Source organism: Diabrotica undecimpunctata, chromosome 1, assembly GCF_040954645.1.
Source record: "Diabrotica undecimpunctata isolate CICGRU chromosome 1, icDiaUnde3, whole genome shotgun sequence".
Lineage (NCBI taxonomy): Eukaryota > Metazoa > Arthropoda > Insecta > Coleoptera > Chrysomelidae > Diabrotica > Diabrotica undecimpunctata.
The window spans coordinates 59,200,061-59,223,807 of NC_092803.1; the positions used below are offsets into that span (position 1 = coordinate 59,200,061).

Below are 23,747 nucleotides of genomic sequence, written 5' to 3' on the forward strand. Positions count from 1 at the left end.
TATAAAATAGAAATTTAATACAACGAAGACTGGCCGAAGCGACTACAAATATCATGGGACAGTATCAATGCGGATTTATTAGGGGAAAGTCAACAACAGATGCCATACATACGGTAAAGCAAATTATGGAGAAAGCTTATGGATATAAAATAGAAATTGAACTGTTTCTTATAGACTTCCAACAAGCATTTGATCCAATAAACAGAGTTAAATTACTTACAGCTATGAGAGAAATGAAAATACACAACTTAAGACGATTAATAAAAATGACAATGAGCAAATCTGTAGTAACTATAAAAACACAAGAAGGAGACAGAAGAATTTGTTATAAATAAAGGTGTACGTCAAGGAGATTCATTATCTGCAACTCTGTTTAATCTTGCCCTGGAATATATAGTCAGAAAAATCAACAAAGGTACACTTAGAACGAGAGAGGGACAAATGATAGCATATGTCGACGATATTGTGTTAATAACAAAGAAAAGAAAAACAATGGAAAGTATGTTAAAAGAATTGGTAGCAGAAAGAAAAGTAATGGGCTTACTTAAAACAAAAAGACTAGACTGGGAGAATATATATTTGAAGGAGTAGAAAAGTTTAAATATTTGGGAATATTATTAACAAACAATGGAGAAAAGGAAACAAAAACTAAAGAAAGGATAATTACAACAAATAAGACATACCATGCAAATAAAAAACTTCTAAAAAATAAATTACTAAGCAAGAAATCGAAAATGAAGATATATAAAACAATAATTCGACTATGATGTATGCTGCCGAAACCCTTAGCATGACAAAAAAACAAGAGGAAGACCTTAGAATACTAGAAAGGAAAATACTAAGAGCAATATTAGGACCAATAAAAATTAATGAAAACCAATATAGACAAAAAACGAATCATGAACTACTAAACGAAATTAAATAGGATATAGTTTTTAAAATAAAACCGCAAAGGGCAGAATGGCTAGGACATATATGGAGATCAGGACCAGCTACGACAATATTTTCAATATTGGAATGGACACCAGCTGGTAAAAGAAGACGTGGAAGACCAAGATCTACATGGCTACAAGAAGTAACAAATGATCTCAACAGGGCGGGCGTACGGCAATGGAGAGAAAAAGCCAGAGATAGGAAACAGTGGAGAAAAATAACACGAAAAATTAAATAAGAAAAATGAGGACTGATCTACCTCGTAACATAGATCTAGAGAGCTTAAGCGGCGTAACCCCGTGTGAGGTGTTTAGCCACAATATAATATATATAAATATATATATATATATATATATATATATATATATATATATATATATATATACTTCTTCTTTTTCGTCAAGGGACTTTTTCTATGTAGGCTAAATCTTACGGAACTTTCGTTACACTGTTCCCTTCTTTATGGTTATTTACCTCGAATAACTGGACTATCAGGGATCGACTGAAGCCAACAAGGTGGATGAGTTCCATGACATGGAGCTAGTCTTTCGATATGAACTACCTTGGGTTTACTTCTAACTGAAAACTGGATGTGGTAGTTTAGATCATTTATTGTTTGCAGGACGGTGTACAAACCTTCCCAGTTTTATTGAAGTTTCGGAGAAAGTGTGAAACCATACCGGGTCACCTCTATCGAAAGTTGTACCAGTAACATGCATGTCAAGCCTGGCCTTGGCTTTATCACTTTAAAGCTTCAAATTTTTGTGAGCAAATTCGTAGATTTTTTTTTTCAAATTTTCAATGTACGTCAGGGATGAACGTTCTTCTTCGCATGGAGGCAATCTTCCAAAGATAAGATCTTAAGAAAACTTCAATTTTCTTCCGGTGGCCATCATCGATGGAGAATAACTAGTTGCTTAATATTCAGAACTTCTAAAGGCTAACAGAAATAAAGGAATTAAAAAGAATCCCAATATTTTTAATTATCAGCAACGAATATTGAAAGGTATTGACAAATAGTTCTGTTATGTCTTTTGACCATTTCGTCTAGTTGAAGATGGAGGGAGTAGTGCTAGTTTTCTTAATACCCAAAATTTTCATTAATTCTTGCCATCATTCTGATTAAAAATTTGGTCGTTGGAACTCCATGTCTTGATACGACGTGTGTTGTGAATGCTTCTGCTACTGTAGTCACTTTTTGATTGGGAAGGAATACAATTTCAGGCCATTTTAAAAAATGCGACCATTAAGTACTTGTTCCCTCTCTCTGCCATCGGAAGTGGACCGAGAATATTCACTATAAGGCGTTCAAAAGGATCTCCGGAAAAATAATGTGCCATTTTACCACCACTTCTTGTTCTAGGGTCTTGTCTATCAATACATAAATCGCCTTTCTTACAGCAATCTTCTATATCTTAGCGGCAATTGATCCAGTAAAATTTGTCTCTAACTCTGGCAAGTGTTAACTCCGAAATGTCCTCCCGAATGGTTGCTATGTCCCTTTTCTTGCCACATAGGTCTTACTCCATTTTTGAGTCATTCTCGTATGACTTTTTATAGTACGTCATTATTTTTCTTTTGACTCTTTAAAAAGGATTTCCAGAGAAGTCTGATCATTGACTTCTTCCTGCTTAACTGTAGTCCTCCGGAAACTTACTTATTCGGTTATATTTTTCCTTTCTTTAAGCTGACATTGACTTTGAACCTGTAATTCATTTAAATCATCTTGTAATTCTTGTAATTGTGCATTCTGCAAAATTGACACCTGTTCTCTTAACTTTTCTATTTCATTTTTACTAATCGCTAATTGCTCCTTCAAATGTGCTACTTCAGATTCCAGAGTTTCGCTTCTGTGGTTACTTGTGGGAACTTGATTAGCATTTCTAGTAATATTATGTGACGGGCTTTTAAACATCGATCTGGGCAACCTTCTGACCTCATTATTTGGTTCCTCTGTTTTTGTCTGTGATCGGCTTCTGCAGTTATTTTGCAAATATCTTATTTTTTCGCAATTAAAACATCTGTATTAATTTTCAGATTTTTTTTTGAAGATTTGGACATTAGGGCGTATGGTATAGGGTTAGAAAGAATCCACAACATTACCTATTTGGGCGCCAACTGGGATATAAGTAAAGAAATAAGAATACACATTAAAAAAGCCAGAGCCGCCTACTATAGATTAAAGAAAATTCTCATTAATAGAGATATTACATTAAACATTAAAATCAGATTAATACGCTGCTACATATGCTTCACATTGCTGTATGACATGGAGAGCTGGACTATGACAGCAACACTAATAAAAAAATTTAAGGCCGTTAAGATGTGAATTTACCGACGAATAAGGTAAATATGCAATACAGAGCAGAGGACGCCCACCAACCAAATGGACTGTTGACCTGAAGCGTGTTAGCAATAACTGGTTGCAAGCCGCACAAGACAGAGACAGATGGAAGAGCTGAGGGAGACCTACGTCCAGCAGGGGACACATACAGGTTGATAATGATGATGAAGGTAAATATAACTTTCTACACCTCATAATATAGGGCAAGATCGCCGGAAGAAGAGGCCCAGGCCGAAGAAGAGGCCCAGGCCGAAGAAGAACATCCTGGATCCGAAATCTCCTAGTGTTAATAAGAAATATCCGCTAATCTGTTTTGAGTTGCCACAAACAAAGGTATTATTACTAAAACCGTCAAAAAAATTTCACATTCAGCATATATCTTCTTCTTCTTCTTCTTCTTCCTCTTTATAAGCAATTCTGCTTGTTCATTGATGGATTAATACCTCTATGAAAGGTTGTCACTCCATCTTTTGGGCGGTCGTCCGATACTTCTTCTGCCGATTGGTGACTCATCTCTTGCTATTTTGACGACACGGGTCTCCTCCATTCTGCTTATGTGGTTAATCCATTCTTCTTTTCAATGTTGTGTCCTTTCATTTATACACTATACGTTACATTTTCTTCTAATGTCTTCACTTATCTTTCAATCTCTCAGCGTATTTCCTGTAATTCTTCTCAGTACTCTTATCTCTGCCATTTCCAGTAGCCTTTGCGTTGTGGCTGTGTCGGGTCTTGTTTCTGAGGCGTATATTTTAAATAAAATTGCCCAAAGAATCCAAGAAGGTAAAATTAAGAGGGACAGCATCCCTGATCTGTACTGGTTCTAAGTTTCATCTCTTAATGCAGTCTCAGACTTGTACGGAGAAAATTCTACATAAGTCTTGGAAGCAAAACAACTTCTAAATGAAGTTATTTTAAGACTTAACTCTGATTTTAACAAACTTTACAATGGATATGTTCTTGTCACTGTCGTAACGACTGATACCAGCCACACTAGGAAAAGCAGAAGCATTCTTGCTTTTGCTGCAGATCAACCAACTCATGATAAATCCTAATACAACTTGGCAAGCTAAAACAGCAAGGACTACCCCGTTATCTTTAATCTTATCTTGTGGTTTGGGGTATTAATGTAATTTTCCTTTATCGCTATGTTCATGGTTATTGGCACTATGGATCCGGACCTCGATTCAATCATTTACTGTATAACCAGTACCAGAATGAAGAAAGATAATTAAGTCTACCTTTTTCTTCCAATGTTTGGTTAGGAGCTAAAACCCAAGTTTAGTACAGTTATATATCTATAACTATTGTCTTCTAATCATTAATACAAAGAAATTTTTTTTAGTACATGATAAATAGCTAAATGTTGAAAATATATAAATCTTGAATGTGGAAAGTTTTTGACGGTGTTAGTAGTATATGTTACCTTCGGACAGGGTATTAAAAGAAAAAGAATGGAAAATTAACATGTTGTAAAATTAATATGTTGTAAATCATGTTCACTTTGAGAGATTAGTATTGGGTCTTCTACATTTATTTTTTAAGTTGTCTTTCTCCCATTTGGTATCCTTTTGCAATCGTTTTGATTATTCCTAGAGGTATCTCTGTTGCGTACAATAATTAGATAACGTCACTTAATTTGACCCTGTTTTCAACATTGCAGTCGCTTTTTGGGGTGATTTTTAGGGGTTTAAGAATTTAAACTAAAGAAATATCGTTTCACAAGTGAGTTATCTAAATAGAAAATTAAAATATTTTAAAGTGTGAATAGACTTTTGAGTATTTTTTGCATAAAGCAATGCATTCTATGATTTAAACAATTAAAAACAATGAAACATCATTTCACAAGCGATGAATGAATTGTTATTGATTTTAATCCATAAGTTGCATTTTACATCACAAAAAAGTTATTTTACACCATTATTTACATAATAAGTAGTGGTTTCTAAGGCTCGAAAATTTGTATTAAAGTACAAATTATCATTGAATATATTAATTTTACTAAATTCAATCAGATTTTAATGCATAAAATATACGTGTTTCCTAGTTTTTTAACTTTTTGATAGTTTTAACCCCTTAAAAACAAATAGCACATTTCGCCCATATATAACTTTTGTAAAGTAGGGTAAGACAAGCTGAAATCCAAAGTTTCAGCTAAATCCATGCAGTCTGACAGAACTGAAGGGTAAGTTCCTATTTTCCTTCCGATTTACTGGGTTATATGTTAGGAAAGCTAGTAGTAGGAATTAAAATATACGTAGATATATGTGTAAACAAAAAAACCCGAAGATAAAAAGAGGAATTTTAAAAAGAAAAAAGACAAAGAATAATATTTATTAAATAGATCATGATACTTTCAAAAATGAAACAAAATGTATGTGATGAATCAATAAAAGAAGTAAAATTTTGCAATACCAAAACACAAAATGATTATCTTACCTCAAAACAATTCACTGAATTTGCCGCTTGATGTCTTCAACCACAAAAAAACAAATTATATGAAAAAGCACGCTAGTCACAGCTCATCTATCAACATTCATAATAAATAATGAATAGAGAAATCTTTTTGAATGGAAAAAAGAAACGCTGTTTGACGCAGTTATCCAAAAATACTCGATTGAAAAATACAAACTTTGGCAGTCTTTATTTTATTGTCATTTTAGTTAGATATCCCCTTTAATCCAAACAGTACTTTGTTAAACTATTTTTACCGGCTTCTGGCGCACTGGCACCTGCTTCTAAATGTCCCGTGGAAGTCGTCGAAGTTGTCAGGAATGTCAAAGTCGGATTTGATTTATGATAAAAACTTTTACTGGCTTGTAAAAGTTTGGCAAGGTATTAGAATGTATACAAATAGCCAGACTAAACCAAAATATAATATTTCAAATATAAAACAAAAGGAAGAAAACATGGAAAAAGGAAACTATGATTTAAGTGTATATGACTAAGTTTGTCACTACAATCTCACAAAAAATTACAAGGTTTATGATACCATATTTGAAAATTTTTGAATATACTACTTAGTAAATGAAGGTTGTACCAAGGGCACCGCTGACAGTATTAGAAATATTAAATATATTAGATCTTACAACAGTATGTGAAAAATTTGTCATGTATAAAACTTTTAATTGTGGTACAGAATGAACGACAATATGCAAATCGTGAAGGACATAGACAATCCATTCCTAATATTAAATAAATAAAGTAAGCAGATTTCCGATGAGAACATCAACTTCAAAACACAATACCATCACCTTGCAAAAAAGGACCAAGCAGCAAGCATCGAGCAATAAAACCTCGTCTAGCGAACCACGAAAGACTGAAAACTGCACACCAAACATTATAGTGCCTCAAGAGACAGATTCGACTGACAATTAACACAAAGAACCAGGTATCTCTTGTCTTTCTAATCATGCTTCTTCTTTTAATCAACCGTGACAACTATATAACGTTAATCCACAATATAGCCACGAAAATCAAGAGCAAGGATTGAAAACTGTTTAATCACGCAAAAGAGCAAGAAATATTAGCCTTGAAGCTGATAAACAACTAAAACAATAATAAGCGATTACTGGCTTATAGCACCTACATCAACATATAATGGATTTACTAGATGAAGTACCTGATGAGACCAACCAAACCGTAACTGGTGAAGATAAAAAAGTATTCAACTCCTACCCATATTTGTTAAAGATGTAGGCAATGTACAACCTCTAAGACATTTTTTAGAAACAATATCCCCACTGGTTTACTCCATCAAATTTTTTTATAACGACCAAGTAAAAATCCAGTCCACAAACTCTGAATATTACTGAAAAATAACTACAGCACTCAATGAGAAAACACCCATTATTATACTTACCAAACAAAGGAAGAAAGAAAATATTGAGTTTTGCTTCGTAATATGAATCATATAATTATCATACTTTAAACTGTCCACGCAAGAAACCCAGCAATAGCGTCTAGTATGTACTTTGCTTGGGAAACTATCCGGGCAACTATAAGGGCTCCAGAATATACAAATAAATACAAAAGAAAAATTCTCACAACTCAGAAAGAAATAAGAGACCCATAGAACAGACACCAAAGAAAATAAAAATCAAACAGTAATTCCTGGTGTTTCTTACGTTCCATAAAATTCAGGAAATAGTCAAATAGCTGAAATCACAAACCAACTAAGTAATTTCGGTTTAAACCATTTAACGACAATTACCAACCTTGAAAACATAATGGCAAAACTAATGGAGATAATGGACACTATGCTTCATCTCCTCACTATTATAATTTCCAAAATGCACTAATGCAACATACTGCCTAACGCAGTATATCCTAGAAATCAAACTTTTTTAGACGAGAAGAAGATTGATGCTTTGCTCGTATCAGAATCTCATCTCACAGACAAAAATTATATTAAAATTACAAAACACACTGTTCACTATACAAAATATGCAAATGACAAAGTACACGGTGGCACACATTATCAAATCTAATATAAAATATCATGAGTTAAATAAGTTCAGTAAAACGTACCCACAATCAACTAGTATTGTCATTGAAAACTGGTTAGGCAACCTTACCTTATCTGCGGTCTACTATCCTTCTGGCCAACCCACCAACGAAAACAACTTTAATACCTATTTTAATTCTCTTGGACACAAAGTCATAACAAGAGGAGACTTTAACTGTAAACATCACCACTGGGGCTCTAAGGTAATAAAAACAAGGTATAGACAACTGCTGAAGTCAATAACGAGAAACAACTATACGATATAGTTATATCTACAGGAGAACCAATTTATTGGCCTACAGATCCAAATAAAACACCAGATCTCTTAGATTTCTGTGTGATTAAAGGTATCTCTTTTAACTATTTAGCAATAGAATCATGATTAGACCTTTCGTCATCGATTCTAATTGACTCCAAAGTCATACTCATAAATAACCCTCTAGTCTTAACCAATAACCAAACAAATTGGAACATATTTAGAAGTTCACTAAGAGAACAAATATCAACGAACTTGCCACTTAAAACACAAATATAAATTGAAAACGCAGTACAACATCTTACCTACTTCCATACAAAAAGCGGTATGAAGTGCTACTCCTGAACAAACAATATGTAAAGAAATCAAAAATTGTTCTCTGAGTGCAAAAAAATTGTTTAAAAAGAAAAAAAAAACTTATGAAAAAGTGGCAAAACCTACGCACCTATTGACAAAGCAAATCTAAACAAAATTACCAAAATACTTATCTATTAAAAGAAGAAAACAACAAGGAATCCAAAATTATTTAGAAAATCTGACATCGTTTAAAAGCAATACAAACTATTCTTTGTGGAAAGCTGTGAGAGAAGAAAATGGGCTACAGGAGACGTCATACCTTCTTTAAAAAAATTCTAAAGGTAAATAAATGGGCAAAAACATTGCAAAGGGCAAGAATATTTCGAAAATCCGAGATATTTGCAGAATATCTTTCGACAGTATTTAGCCCGTTTACCAGAGTGATGCCTCTAAAGCAGGAAGATCCATTTTATTCTTCTCTTGACGCTTTAAATCAAATGGAACTACCCATCTCCAAGTTTAACATTAAAGAAATAAAACAGATAATTAAGAATAAGATACAAACTAATACGGCTCCGGGATACGACCTTATGGCGAGTAAGGTCCATCAAGAACTAACTTATGATTACTACAGAATAATCACTATGATCTCCAATGCCATGTTAAGTCTGCATTGCCTCTCTTTGCAAAGGAAAGTTATACTCATTCAAAAACCTGATAAAGATCCAAAAGCATACCGACCGTTTAGTCTGTCCTCAGTTATTTCTAAGGTTTCTGAACAACTTTTGTTAAGAAAAATCAAACCAATACTGGACAAAAAGAGTATCATATCTGACCATCAATTCGGATTCCCTAACCAACGTGTTACAATAAAACAATTTCAAGATTATACCTAACAATAAGAAATTTTCACGAAAACAAGCAATACAGTACTGTAGCCTTTTTTTATACCGCTCAAGATGTCAGAACTTCTGTACAAGTTAAAGAAAAACTTATCTTACCCTTACTTTAAACTGCTTTCTACAGAAAGGAGATGTCTAGTAAGATATAAGAAAGCTAATACAAAACTCTACCTCATCCTATCTAGTATACCTCTAGGTAGTGTGCTCGAACTGATCCTGTACCTGATATATACAGCTGATACCAAAAAGTCTTGATAGTAATCCTGAGATAGCATAGAGAGACTGCAACTACATCTAAACAAAATAATAAATGGTTTAAACACTGGACAAATAACTAGCTCCACAAAATCTATCATATTACACTCACACTAAGAAGCTGTACATGTCCACAGGTTAACCTCGATAGACATCCTTTACCCCAAAAATGACCTAAACTATCTAGGCATTCACCTGAATAAACGATTAACGCAGATCAAACATCCTCCTCCTCAATATTTTCTCCTCCGTAATGATGTATTGGCGTCATGTAATTTGTTTGACTATTTTTGTCCAATTATCTCTCTCCTGTGCGCGTTGTTTTGCTTTGGAGAATGAGTAACCAGTCATCTCCTTTATGTGGTCCGACCATCGTAATGGAGATCTTCCTCTGGGTCTTTTACCCGCTACGTTACCTTCAACTATCATTCGCTCCATGCCTTCTCTTCTTCTGATTATATGTCCAAAATACCTCCAGTATATTTTGGTTGATAGTTGTGATGAGTCTAGTTTTTATGTTAAGTTCTGCTAGAATTGAGTTCCTGTCATGATTCTTATATCTGCCTGGTTGTTTCTGATTCTATCGATGATCATCACTTTGGTTTTCTGCATATTTATTTTTAATCATATTCCGTACTCACCGTGCCTAGCCTATTCATAATTTGTTCCAGTTCTTCTGATGATGACACCAATATAACAGTTTCATTGTCGTAAATTTTTCGAAACCACATTATTAACTCTTATATTAGCAGTATTATTTACATATCGAATCATCAAAACAACTCCACTGGATGCTTAGAAAAAACCTCCGACCTATCGGTCGACAAGAAGCTGGTGATATACAAAGCAATAATAAAACCCATTTGGTCATATGTATCATATAGTCATTTAATATAAAAATAATATTAAAAATAAGGCTAAGAAACAAAAAGAAAGACGTCGATAGAAAGGAAAGATAGAGATATAAAGTGACAGAGCTAAAGAGAGAGAAAGGCAGTGGCATTTTTACTTTATGCTTCTCCCACCCACCGCCACAAATACCCATCGAGCAAATATAAGTTTGCAAATATACTTCCTCCGCTTCGTCAAACATGCGCATGTATCAGTTGTGCTTATACAAGTTTCCTTAGTAAAAAACACTTACCATTAATATATAAAAATTTTTTTGTTTATTGTATAATCGTAAAATTCCAAAGCAGTGCTTTCTGGTAAATCACAAAGTAATGGTAAAAAAAGGTATAAAAACAGATTAAAAATGTTAAAAATCAGAAAGTTTACAAAATTCGATAATAACTAAGGTAGACACATATAGAAAGAAAGAGAGATAAACAAAAGAGAGAGCGTGTGTATGAGAGAGGGTGAGAGTGGAGAGAGAGATTTTTTATTATTGTATCATTATTATTGATTAATTTGAGTTTTCTGTGGGCACCATCCGCCACTTTGACTTTATAATATAAATTAATAATTCAAAATAAATAATATCGTATTATTAACATATCCAGTACAACCATTATTATGTATTTTTAAAACCAAACCAATAATGACTGGATTTTCCTTGCATGTCGGTATTTAAATCTAAAATATAATTATGCTTTTGTTCGCTACAGAAATAGAACAACGTGTTTGATTAAACATTGGATGGTAGACAAAGTTATCGGAGCTGTTTCAATATTTAAGTTGTGTAACACTTACTAATTTTTATTTTACTGGCAATGTTTACGTGAACATTTTGTATTTGTATTTACATTAGAAAATATTCGGATTTGGATCTAATAATACACTACACTAATTACATATATTACTTAAGTTGTTCTAAAACCATTAAACAAAGGCCAGATTTTTTTTCAAAACGTGTACATAACAAAATAGTTATTTACGAATAAATGGTAAATGTTTGAACTAAAAGGTTCTGGACGAATCGAAAATAGATGTTTATGTTCTGAAGGCCACTACTTAGGGGGACACAGATCTATAATCTTTTCGCAATTGAACGGAGTAATAATCAAAATTTTAAGGAAATTTATAGCACAGGGGACAAAAAAAAATATGTGTTCTAATGGAGTCTGCCGCTATAAATATTGTGAATTTAAGACATTTACCTCTGCCCAGAAGTATTGAGGAAATATACCAATAACTGACTCGTATTAAAAATAGCCTATTCTTATTTTAATCCCTTTTAAGACTGAGAATTATTAATTTTTTTGTAACAATTTTAAACCCTGAAAATCTGAAGACAAATTGATTTATCACACACTCATTTTATATTTTGTATGCAAAAAAATGTTAGCTACAATGTAAAAAAACTATGAAATAGCTGTGTTTCACAAAATATTAATAGAGTTATTAAATTAGAAACTTTTTTGTTAAAATTACTTATTATAATAAAATAACGAGGGTTTTAATTGCAAAAATACGAATTTTGAGGTTAAATCTTATTAATTGTTTTTACAATAAACTAGTGAAAATACACAGATGGAATAATTTTCAACTGTTGTGTAGATATACAATACATTTTACTCTTGTAATTTTCCCAAAAGTAGCAAATTTTACATTAAAACAATTCAAGCATATAAATGCATATAGAAAACCTAACCTAAACAATGATTTTAGCTGTAGTTTCACAATTTAGTGTATTCAGTATACTCGCCAAGATCAGGAAACAGGACAGTCTCTGAATCACTATCTTCACTTCAAGAGTCATTATTTACTAATAATATTACTGGTGACACTCCATTATCAACATCCAAGATTTTATTGCAGGTGCAATATTCGTTATAAAGCAAATTACTAAGAAATTACTAGAGTAGAATAGATCAGCAATTCTTTAGGTCTGATTTACCTAAAGAAAGCGTTTGACAGAGTAAGACTCAAATATGTAATACATCTTCTGTATAATAGAGAAGTTCCCTTCTTCTTCTTATGGTGCCGTGCACCTATAGTGCGTTGGCGAATTATCTTAAGGTCACACAGAAGTTCCCATAAATATTATAAAAACTATGGAAAACATCTACCAAAACAACCAAATGGAAGTAAGAATAGATGAACAATTTACAGAACCTATAGAAATAGGCAGCGGAATAAGACAAAGGGATTCATTGAGCCCCTTGTTCTTCAATTTGATCATGGATGAAATCATCAAAATCGTTAACAAAGGAAGAGGAGACAGAATGGGAAACAAAGAAATAAAAATACCCTATTACGCAGACGACGCAGAATTTATAGCCCAAGATGAAGGTAGTCTACAAAGACTGGTCCACAGATTTAACATAAGAGCAAAAGAATTTAATATGACAATCCTATCTCAGAAAACTAAAACAATAGTAGCCAGCAAAGAACCAACCAGATGTAAAATTAACATTGATGGCATCAGTATTGAACAAGTAATGGAAATAAAATACCTGGGAATTACACTGTCTAGCTATGGAGACCTGGACAAAGAAGTGAGAGATTAAGTACAAAAAGCAAATAGACTGGTTTTAATAACACTATATGACGAAACAGACACATTAACACTGAGATGAAGTCAATAATTTATAAAGCCAGTGTAAGATCAATAATGGCATATACCTCAAAAACAATACCCGACACAGCCACAACGCAAAGGCTGCTGGAAACGGCAGAAATAAGAGTACTGACAAGAATTACAGGAAATACGCAGAGAGATCGAAAGAGAAGTGAAGACATTAGAAGAAAATGTAACGTACAGTGTACAACTGAATAGACACAACATAGAAAAGAAGAAAGGAATAACCACAGAATGGAGGAGATCCTTGTCGTCAAAATAGCAAGAGATAAGTCACCAATCGGCATAAGAAGTATCGGACGACCGCGTAAAAGATGGGGTGACAAACTTCCATAGACGTATTAATCTGCCAATGAACAAGCAGACTTACTTATAAAGAGCAAGAGGATGAAGATTTTGTTTCCAATTTTACATGTTTTTTACTTTTTTTAACACATGTTCAATCGCTTTTTTTGAATTTTTCTTTTTTTTGAAGTATTTTTATATATTTAATATATATGAAATATATAAAAATTATTTGATACGCGCCTGATTGATAGCGTGACAGCGACCTAAAGCTGTTTACTTCTCAATGTTTTTGTTGGATCATCTGAAAACAATATTAACGACCCCAGAAAAATTTGGGGACCCGGTACAGGGTTTAATTTGGTATCCAAGTTGTCACAGAAGGGGGACCCTATTGACCACGCTGTTAAATCTGGTGCAAGAATGTACAATTTTGATACTAGGAAGATGAGATAGTGTAGCGGTCAGAGGAGAGCAGTGGGGCGACTAAGCGAGTAAATTTTCCCTTAATTCCATGTGTATGGTAAGAAGGTGATTTGAGCTTAAAATGCTATGTGGTAATCTTTGTAATGTGAGCTAATCACCGTTTGTTGCAAGCTGTATCCCGTGACAAAAAATTTAATAACAGCGTGCTGAGGGTTAAGTAAGCCGACATGGTTTTAAGTGAAAAATAACCAGCCAAGTTCGAAGGATCACATATTGTTATCATCCAGGATAACCGATGTAAAGTTTTGGTATTTGATTTGATTTCTTCCAGGATTTATCCAGCCACCATTTTGTGTCTTTCCAAGGTCAGATTTTAATTGTTTGAAGTTTGTGTGACAATGTTTTTTTATTCAAATGTAAGGTAACGAACTTTTTTATAAATTTAAAAAGCAATAATTAGCCATTGAAGCGAGTTGTTTTGTTAAATTTATCTTACTAAACATTTATCGATAATACACTAACTACATTTGTTCATAACAATTTAAAAAGTTTATAAATAAATATAAGTTTTATGTATCAGCTAATTGTCATATTTTAGTTTCTTTTAAATAAAATTAACCTTTTATAATTAATTCATAATTCAAAACAGTTTGATAGTTCATTTCAACATATGCCAGTTAGTATATATTTTTCTGCCATTTGGTACAAAACCATGGTTTTAAATTTTATTTTGTTGTTAGAAGCTTCAATGTTGTGTTTTTTGATAGATTTAAATATTTTTTTGTAATAACTGTTTATATAAATTAAAAATAAATAGTTAATTTTTTATATTTCTTTAATATTTCTTTTAAAAAAATATTCACCTTTAAAAAAATTTTTAGGAAAGAAAAACCCCAAACCTTTCTTTCTGAGCAGGAAGATAATTTTTTAAACGGCGTCCTAATTTTAAAAATTTTAGAAATCTTCTTGTTTAATGTTTGTCCGGGACATCTCTGTAAGTATTTCTTTTTCGTATTTAGTTCTCCCAGTCCCCCAAAAAAAGAAATCCTTATCCACGACCTTGCTCTCCAACCAAAACGCGAGTAGCCGTTCGCAAACGTTTCAATTTTTTTGTTTACCCCATCTCCAAGTCCATTAATTGTTCAGTCCCCCTTTTAGCCCCCATTAAGAAAATTATATTGTTTCACCATGCAATAAGGAACTTTTTAACAATGCTTGTATATATTTTAATTTAAATGTCGTATTAGGACCAGCTATACATTTTTTACCACTCAGCTATACTTGTGCCAATATCATTTTAATAGAGTTTAGTTGGCAATGATAGGAATGAAGGCCCACAACAATAATGTCATGTGTTTTGTAAGTTCATTCACTGCATAACCTACTAGAGGTTTCTTTGATTTTGAAATTTGTAGTAATTCAATGTTGGTTTTAAGACAAAAAATACTAACAAAACTCAAAAGGATAAGAGCGGGGACTCGAGGCCCGAGCAAGCAATACATATCGATGATAAGTCACTGGAGATAACGGGAATAGAGCGCTTTAAGCTGGCTTGCATTGTTCGGGGTAGGATTTCGTATGGGAGTACTGTATCCAAGACTCTCACACGACAAACACTTTGCTGATAAGAGAACCTCTATAGCGCATCAGAGTGCTATCAGGGGTCTTGAGCTTTGGGGCGGGGTGGGGTCAATCCTTAAATTAATATAAACGAACTGACAGTTTAAGCGTGGTAACACTACTTAAATATTAGAATAAGATATAATAATATTAATAATGGTATTGCCAAAGTTCCACAGAGAAACTTGTTTTATGAGAATTCGCACACCTAAAATCTATCACATTCTCTATTTTTATCACAATACTTTTATGTCTATTTTGATGTCTTTTATGATATATAGTGGTTTTTGAATTTCATCCAAATAAAATTAACTTCCAATTTATAAGCCCAAATACCTTATGAATAGTTTTTTTTTTATAATTTGGGTTTATTCTAAAAAATAATAAAAAAAAAACAACTGAATAATTTAAATAGGAATTCATTATACGTATTTTCTAAATTAACGCATACATTACAAATCCCTTCATTTGTTTAAACAAACCAAAGATGACCCCATATAATAATATAATATTCGGATTGATAAATTCCTATGATATTTGGGATAATTACAATTTGGAAAAGTGTTTTATGTCTGAAATTAAATTGTTAATACAGGATATTGTTGAATTGGAGCAGGATATTGAGACCTTAATAAAATTGAAATAGAAAATCTGCAAAATGGAAATAAAATTTAAAAGCTAACAAATACTTACTGTACCACACAAAAAGGGAAATGCACCTGTTATAATGGATCGACCAAAGATCGACCAATTATTCAAGCTTAAACAGGTCTTCAGCAAAGCGGGAATAGGAAAATAGATGTTTATAATGTTTTAGTCGACTTTAAACAGGTATATGACTCAATAAATAGGGCACACTTCACTAAAAAATGAATTTAAAATATCGTCCAAACTAGTTAGGTTCATCCGATTGACGACGACGGACACAGTGTACCACAGCCTATTTCAATTAACACAAGAATTAAAACGGTTTAATGGGCTGGTACCAACAATGTTTAATTTACCAGTGTAATGCTTAGTTATCAAAACATCAGAAGGTAGAAACAACACACCTATCAATAAATCAGTCCAACTGGCAACGTATGCAAAAGACATAAATGTCATGAACAGAACCAAAGCAACAGGTGAGAATACATATATACGGATTTTAAATCATATTTTAAACAAAAAGGTCTGTTGATAAACACAAAAAAGACTAAAATCGTAGTACAAAGTCGATTGAAGAGAACAACACGACCCTATCTAACAGTTGACAATTTAGCAAAAGTACTTTATCTTTATCTATTTAGGAGTCAACATCACAAAGGACAACAATGATGATGCATAGCAGAAGAATCATCCTAGCCAATACGGCATACTTTGCTATGAGCTAGATATTTAAATCACGAGATGTACAGCTGGTTCCTAAAGAAACTGATACGACTCTTAAAGCGTATTTAGTAGAAAATTGAGCAGTATATTTTGAAGGATAATCACTGTCACTGCCAAATTTAAAAATATGTCAGATAACTTATTCATTCTGTTCAACCTCAAAAATTGTCTCCACATTGTAACGAAATTAGAAGATGGTTGGTCACTATCTGTGGTAGCGAACCATTTTAACGTAAGCAGAACAACAGTTTTTAATATTAACAAAAAGATGAAGAGAACAAAAAAACTCTCGAAAGAAAGCTAGGTTTTGAAAGACCAAAAATATCTACTACTCATGAAGATCGTACGCTTTTGGAGAGATTAGAAGAGAACCCTTTTGAAGATGCGAAAACTACAAGAATCATGTCACAGTTTCCGGAAAGAACGACAACAAATTAGCGCAGAAAAGAATCGCGTCTTAGGTACCGAACTGCAACAAAAAACAACAAGCTCTTACACCACAACAGAAGCAATCAAGACATATTTGCTTTGAACCATCAATATCTTTAGGACAGGGTAATATTTACAGATGAGACAATTTTTCAATAATCTTAAAAGGGCAAAATTGGCGTATGGCGTATTGATGGCTGGTTTGTTGAGCAGACTTATCTGAATATTCTAGAAAACATCATCTTTCCCAGTGAGGAACAGTTGTATCCAGAAAATAATTTTATCCTCCAACAAGATAAGTGTCCTGTTCACACTGCAAATATAATAAAACAGTGGCTCCAGAATAACAACATCGAAACCTTACCATGGCCCAGCTACAGTCTAGATTTAAACATAATCATGAATGTGTGGGGGTTTATTATAAAACGGTGGTATCGGCGTAATTTAATACCTCAAAATGCTGAAGAGCTGTGGCACATTATACAACAGTTTTGGGAAGAGCTCTCTGAAGAAGTCAATTTCATAGTTCCTTTCACACAGATGGACCAAAGACTACAAGCTGTTAACAATGCTGATGGAGATATTACATGATATTAATTTTAATTTTACATAACTAAATTTAGTATAGTTTTGGTCCTCCAGACCTTTCTTTCCGAGTGTTTCTTGTTCCCTCCATTTTTTATTAATAGAAAAACTGGTACAATTCTTCTTATGTTAAAATGTTTTGCTGCCTCTGATAGTGTCCAGTTATCTTTTAATTTGGATACATTTCTTGCTTTAATATATTGTTGAGTTAAGTAGTTTGTATTATTCCTTAATAATAATAAAAAGAATAACAACAACCCTATTTTATGTAAAAACTATCATTTATATACTCTTTATAAAATGCAGGAATTCAAAACAATATCAAAATTTAGACCTTAATAATTATTAAAATTTATTATTTATGAATTAAGATATGTAATCAACTGTTTGTTTGTTTATTTTATTATTTGTCTGTCATAATAAATATAATATAATGTCAGACCAATCAAATACATTGCTCAAAATGATCAAATCTTACTAAGAGTGGTATCAGTTTTTTTAAGAACCAGCTGTACATCAAAGAACTAAGATATGAATCTATAAGACCATAATCCGACCGATAGTGAGCTATGGATGTGAAACTTGGGTGTTGACTCAAAAATCTTTAATCACATAAACATATTTGACAGAAAGGTACTGAGACGAATACTAGGCCCTATAAATGAGAACAACAGGTGGCGAATTAGATACAATTATAAAATATGTAATGTATAATATATTATAAAGAACCACCTTTATCTCAGTATGTCCGCCTACAGCGTGTTCAGTGGGCAAGCCAAGAAGTTAGGATAAAAAAAAACTGTTGAATGCAAGAACGCAGGGAAAGAGACCAATTGGAAAATCCAGGAAGCGATGGGAGGATATGTAGATAAGGACGCAAGAAATCTCCTTGGCAAACAATCGTGGAGGAAAATGGCTACAGACCCTGGCTCGAATTTGGCTGTAGAGGCATAGGATGATCGATGGATAATAGATACAAATCAATATAATAAAATAATTTTAGATCCAAGTTTCAAAAGACTTTAGTAGACACTCTATTGTAAAAACCAATAAAATTTTTAGAAAACAGATTTCCGATAGACATATTTTTTTAAAGAAGAGTTACCAGAGTCGTAAACACTAAGTACTACAATAAGAAAAACATATCAACTTAGGCCCATTTGTGGAATGAATTTTTCTTTAGTAGTAAACTATAAATATTTTTATTAGATATTTTAACAGTATTCGAAAATAAAACTCCAACATTAAAAGAGGTAATTTTGTAAAAAATATTTTGATAAAAATGATCAAAAAGAAAATTCGATCTTACTTTAACAACTGTTTTAATTATTGCGTATGAATAGTTTCTTTATTTTATTATACGTATTCTAAAAACGAATTTTCCCTTCCAAATTTAAAATGTGATATAAAGCAAATAATCTAAAAGTAATGATTTATAGGTCTAATTTCACTTTTTGGTTATAAAAAAACTTAAATCGACAAAATTCAAACCATTTGGGTAGGTCTCATTATTTATTAACTAATACAGGGGAAAAATTTGTCATCCAGAAAACTTTATTATCAAAATAATTTGTGTAAAAGAAGGATTTAATAAATTTATGTGGGCTGCAGATAAGGAAAAAATATTGTGATAAATCCTGGAAACGGTTGCAACTTCTGCCACTTACCCGGTATGTGTTTCCGAACCCAACTAAGTTTATTGACACTTATCAAACACTGATATTAACTAAAATAAACGCACTAATTCCGCAACAATGCTAAAGATTTCACGTTTAGCATCACAACCATCACATACAGAGTATTCACTGCAGCCTTACACTCAGGATAGTGTTAAATTACAAACTTAATATAGTGTAATTCAGCTATTCACGCCGGCCTTGAGCTTCTCATTATGTTGTACATTATTATCACTGTAATCTTATCACTATTTAAAAATTGGAGAGATACGCCGATCTGTTTATTTATATTTCCCATTTCGTTTTGATTCGAACAGGTACGAGTCGATGTATTTATTCTTGTTTTGAACTTTTTTAGATGGATTTTCGCAAAAAACCGTGGACAATTTCTCCATACTTTTATTAGAGGATGTCACAAATAAATAGGTGCAATTATAGTATTTTTTTTATGGAACCCTATCATATAACATAATATTAATTGTTACTAAACGGTATGCGCTTATTGTTTTTTAGTTTTCTACGCATACGAGGGGAATAAGACTAGTTCCCCAAATATTTTAAAAATAATAAACTATTCGTCGGTTCGAAAAATAACTAAAGAAATATGAATAATAAAGAAAATGACGGAAATATTAGGATTGTTCGATAATTACGATACCTGCTGACAGAGACAGTGCGCATTCGTAGGAATCTTATTTATTCTTTTGTGGAATATTATTGTAATCACTTAAATATGACAGTACAGAGCGACTTATAGTCTGCATTCTTATTATCAGTTATTAAGTAGGCTTGTTGCACAGTGTCCAAACTAGCATGGCAGTTTTGTAGCTAAAAAACCGTCACGAATAATATACTGGAAGCATCTTTTACATTGTAAGGATATCATTTGCCTATCACTATGGGTGTAACTTATAGGGGGTTCAAAGAAGGGACTGAGCAATTCTTGGGCTGGAGACAGGGTAAGCAAACAAACCGAAACGTTTGCGAACGGCCACTCTTGGTTTGGTTGGAGAGCTGGGTCGTAAGTAAGTGAATAAAAGAGGGAATGATGGGGTAACTACAAAGAAATAAATCAAGAAAATACTTACATAGATTTCCTGGGCAACACACACACAAGAAAGTTCCTAAACTATTTGAATTTGGACGCTGTTTAAAAGAATCGTCTTGCTGGATAGAAAGAAAGGCTTTTCTTTCCTAAAAAATATTAAAGGGTGAAAATCTTTTTAAAGGAAACAATTCTACAACTTCTAGTTTAGAGAGAAACATAACATATTTATTATTACTTCACATTAAAAGTTATTACAAATAATATTAACAAAATTTATCAACAAACTAACAATGGCGCTATTTGTAACGATTTACAACATTTGTAACGATCGTTGGGCGATACTTGTAGGAATTAAAATTATTATTAGAAATGAAAATATCTAGATTTTTTAACGGAGCTTACATAGAGGTTAGCCTTTAAACAAAACAATTCAAATTTATGGTTATGTACCAATTGTCAAAAAAAGGACAATACAGATTGTCATATGTCGAAATGAAATATCAAACCTATTTGAAATATTAATTAAATTTTAAAATTAATTGCATTTAACTAATATGACAATTAGCTAATCCATAAAACTTATAATTTCATTTATTTACAATTGTTTAGTTTGTCATGGAAGCAAATTTTTTATTAATGAAAAATGTGAATTTTTACTTGGAAAAATTTTAACAAAATGTACCTTATATTACTCTGGCTGAGGTATTTCCTTTAAGAAAGGTTTTGGGATTGGAATTGAACCAAAACACTGCGAGTAAAGACACAGCTGTGTCCCACTCAAGCTGGAATTGGTTTACCATGAAACATAAATTAGACAATTCTTGGGAAGTTGGACACTGGTTCGGGCTTCGGATTATCCTGGATGACAACAAACTACAATCTTAAAAACTCGGCCACTCAAACGCTCCTGCTTAAAACCATGTGGACCTCGTCAAATTGTTGTAACGCTGCTTTACAAAACTCGTCCATAGGACACAGCGCAACAAATCGGTGATTAACTCAAAAAAATCACATCTCCAAAAAAATTGCCGACTTTGAAGAACTACACGTCGCAAGCTATTTCTTCCGAAACAATCTCTTCCTTAACTACATTTCACTGCTTACTTACCAATTTCCGATAATAAAAAAACGAATAACGAAAAACCATTACGAATTTAAAAAAAGAAAAATTCGGACTAAACAATCACCTGACTTGTATCGTGGTCTATTGCAGAGTGACATCATTTGCCCAACCCGGTATAAACAAGCATCTTCTTCTTAAGGTGTCTTTTCCATTACTGAAGGTTGGCTATAACTACAGCAAATTGCTCTCTATCCTGAGCTGTTCTTAGTATCGAATGTGTGTCCATTTCTGTACAGTCTCTTACATTCTTCAACCAGGAGCATTTTCTTCTACCTGGACCTCTTCTTCCTTCCACTTTCCCTTCCATTATAGGTCGTAGGAAGTATTTTTCTCCTCTGTAAATATGTCCTAGATAACTCGTTTTCCTGTTTACAATATTTAGGAGTTCTCTCTCAATACCCATTCTTCTTAGCACCTCGTTGTTGGTCACGTGCTCTGTCCAAGAGATCTTCAGCATCCTTCGAAAAACCCACATCTCAAAGGCTTCTATACGCCTCATACTTGTAATTCCGAGAGTCCGTGTTTCCACTTCGTATAGCAATATTGAATAAATAAACGTTTTTACAAATTGGTATCGGATATCCAACGATAACGTTGAGTTTATTAGGAATTTTTTCATTCGTTGAAATGCGGACCTAGCATATTCTATACGAGCACGTATTTCGACCTCGTGGTCAAGATCGTTTGTTATCCAGCAACCAAGATACTGGAATCTTTGTACTGGTTCTATATGGTTGTTGTAGATACAAATATTAATGTCGACATTTGGTGCACGTGTAACAGCCATTACTTTTGTTTTATTTGTGTTTATATTTAGTCCCAAGCTATCTCCCTCTCCGGTTATGACATTCAAAAGTCGTTGTAAACCCTCAGCACTGTCCGCAATAATGGCGGTGTCGTATGCGTATCTTAAGTTGTTTACGTATTCTCCGTCGACTTTTATTTCTTCTTCAATATTGTTGAGGGCATTTTGAAAGATCTTTTCGGAATATATATTGAATAACAGTGGAGAAAGTACACAGCCCTGACGAACTCCAAACAAAGCATAAACGAAAATATTCCTGTTTATTTGACGCGCAAAATATCCTAAAGGGGTATCACGATCAAAGAAATACCAAAGAAATACCCATCTGTGTTATATAAAGAAACATAAATTGCTTATATTATCAATCTCAGCGACGCAAAAAGATTGAAAATATTGTTCGGTGTTTTAGTACATACGAACGGAAATAGAAATGCTACAACATTAGATCGTATGTCTATGTGTTGTGAGATTGTCGTCACAAAGATTATAAAAATCGGCAAATTAATAGTGATGCATTTACCCAAATAGCTACAACGATGGAAAAACTCCAAGATGCAGCAGAAAAAAAAATTAATAATAGGACAATTTCAGAGGGAAGTTATGAAAAGTAAATTTCATTCAGGACACGGAATTGATCACGTTTACGTAAGCAAGTGGTTTACATTTAATAGTTTGATGTTTTTAAAAGATAAAAAACAAGCCGCGACTCACTCTTGAAGGTTCCAATGTAGGTAGGAAATAATTCTAAACTCTGCACGCTACAACTACACAAGCAGCAGCCGTGAGAAGCACTTCATTTTCGTTGGACATATTGGAATAGACCGGGCTATAAAAATATTACTTACTGCTTGTAATTCCAATGAGGACTATCAACGGTCAACACAAAAGTTATTGTTATTAAGATGTTATTAGAAACATATTACCAACAACTTTCGGTAACATGTTACTAGTTGAGGACGGGCCTTAAAAGGAGCACAAAAACGAGTTACGACCTAAAAGGGAGTTACCAGTCTTCATAACATTGGGACATATGATGATGACTCTTACGAAAAAGGAAACTCAGTTAGTTACACATGGAAGCAGGATATTGACATAACAGTGTTAATACATCATGGAGCAGAACTGCGAATTTTTGTGGAATTAATGGGAAACAAGATAGCGGTGATTGAAAAAAAGTAGCAGTATTTTTAACTTTTAAAGAACTTAAACTTGTGGTGTTGTTATAAAAAAATATTAACAATTCAGTAATAAAAAGACATAAAATTTAATTAATCCAAATATTATAGTAATATTGCACTATAAGAAGTATTCACTTCTGTCGGCACTTCCCAAGTGCCACGCGCCGTTTTTTTAGTATTTAAA

At 32.9% G+C, this 23,747-nt stretch overlaps 1 protein-coding gene across 2 annotated transcripts in view; it reads right to left on the bottom strand.

Moving 5' to 3' along the window:
• Window positions 1-19,613, bottom strand: part of Pkg21D (Protein kinase, cGMP-dependent at 21D) — a 149,242-nt gene extending 129,629 nt beyond the window's left edge. The window contains exon 1 of one of the 2 annotated variants that reach the window (XM_072543078.1): window positions 19,401-19,613. The gene's annotated coding sequence lies outside the window, so the exon portion shown is untranslated. Of the gene's footprint in view, window positions 1-5,716; window positions 5,796-19,400 lie in introns of those variants that run through there. The other variant, XM_072543087.1, reaches the window with a different exon arrangement.
• Between the last annotated feature and the right edge of the window lie 4,134 nt (window positions 19,614-23,747).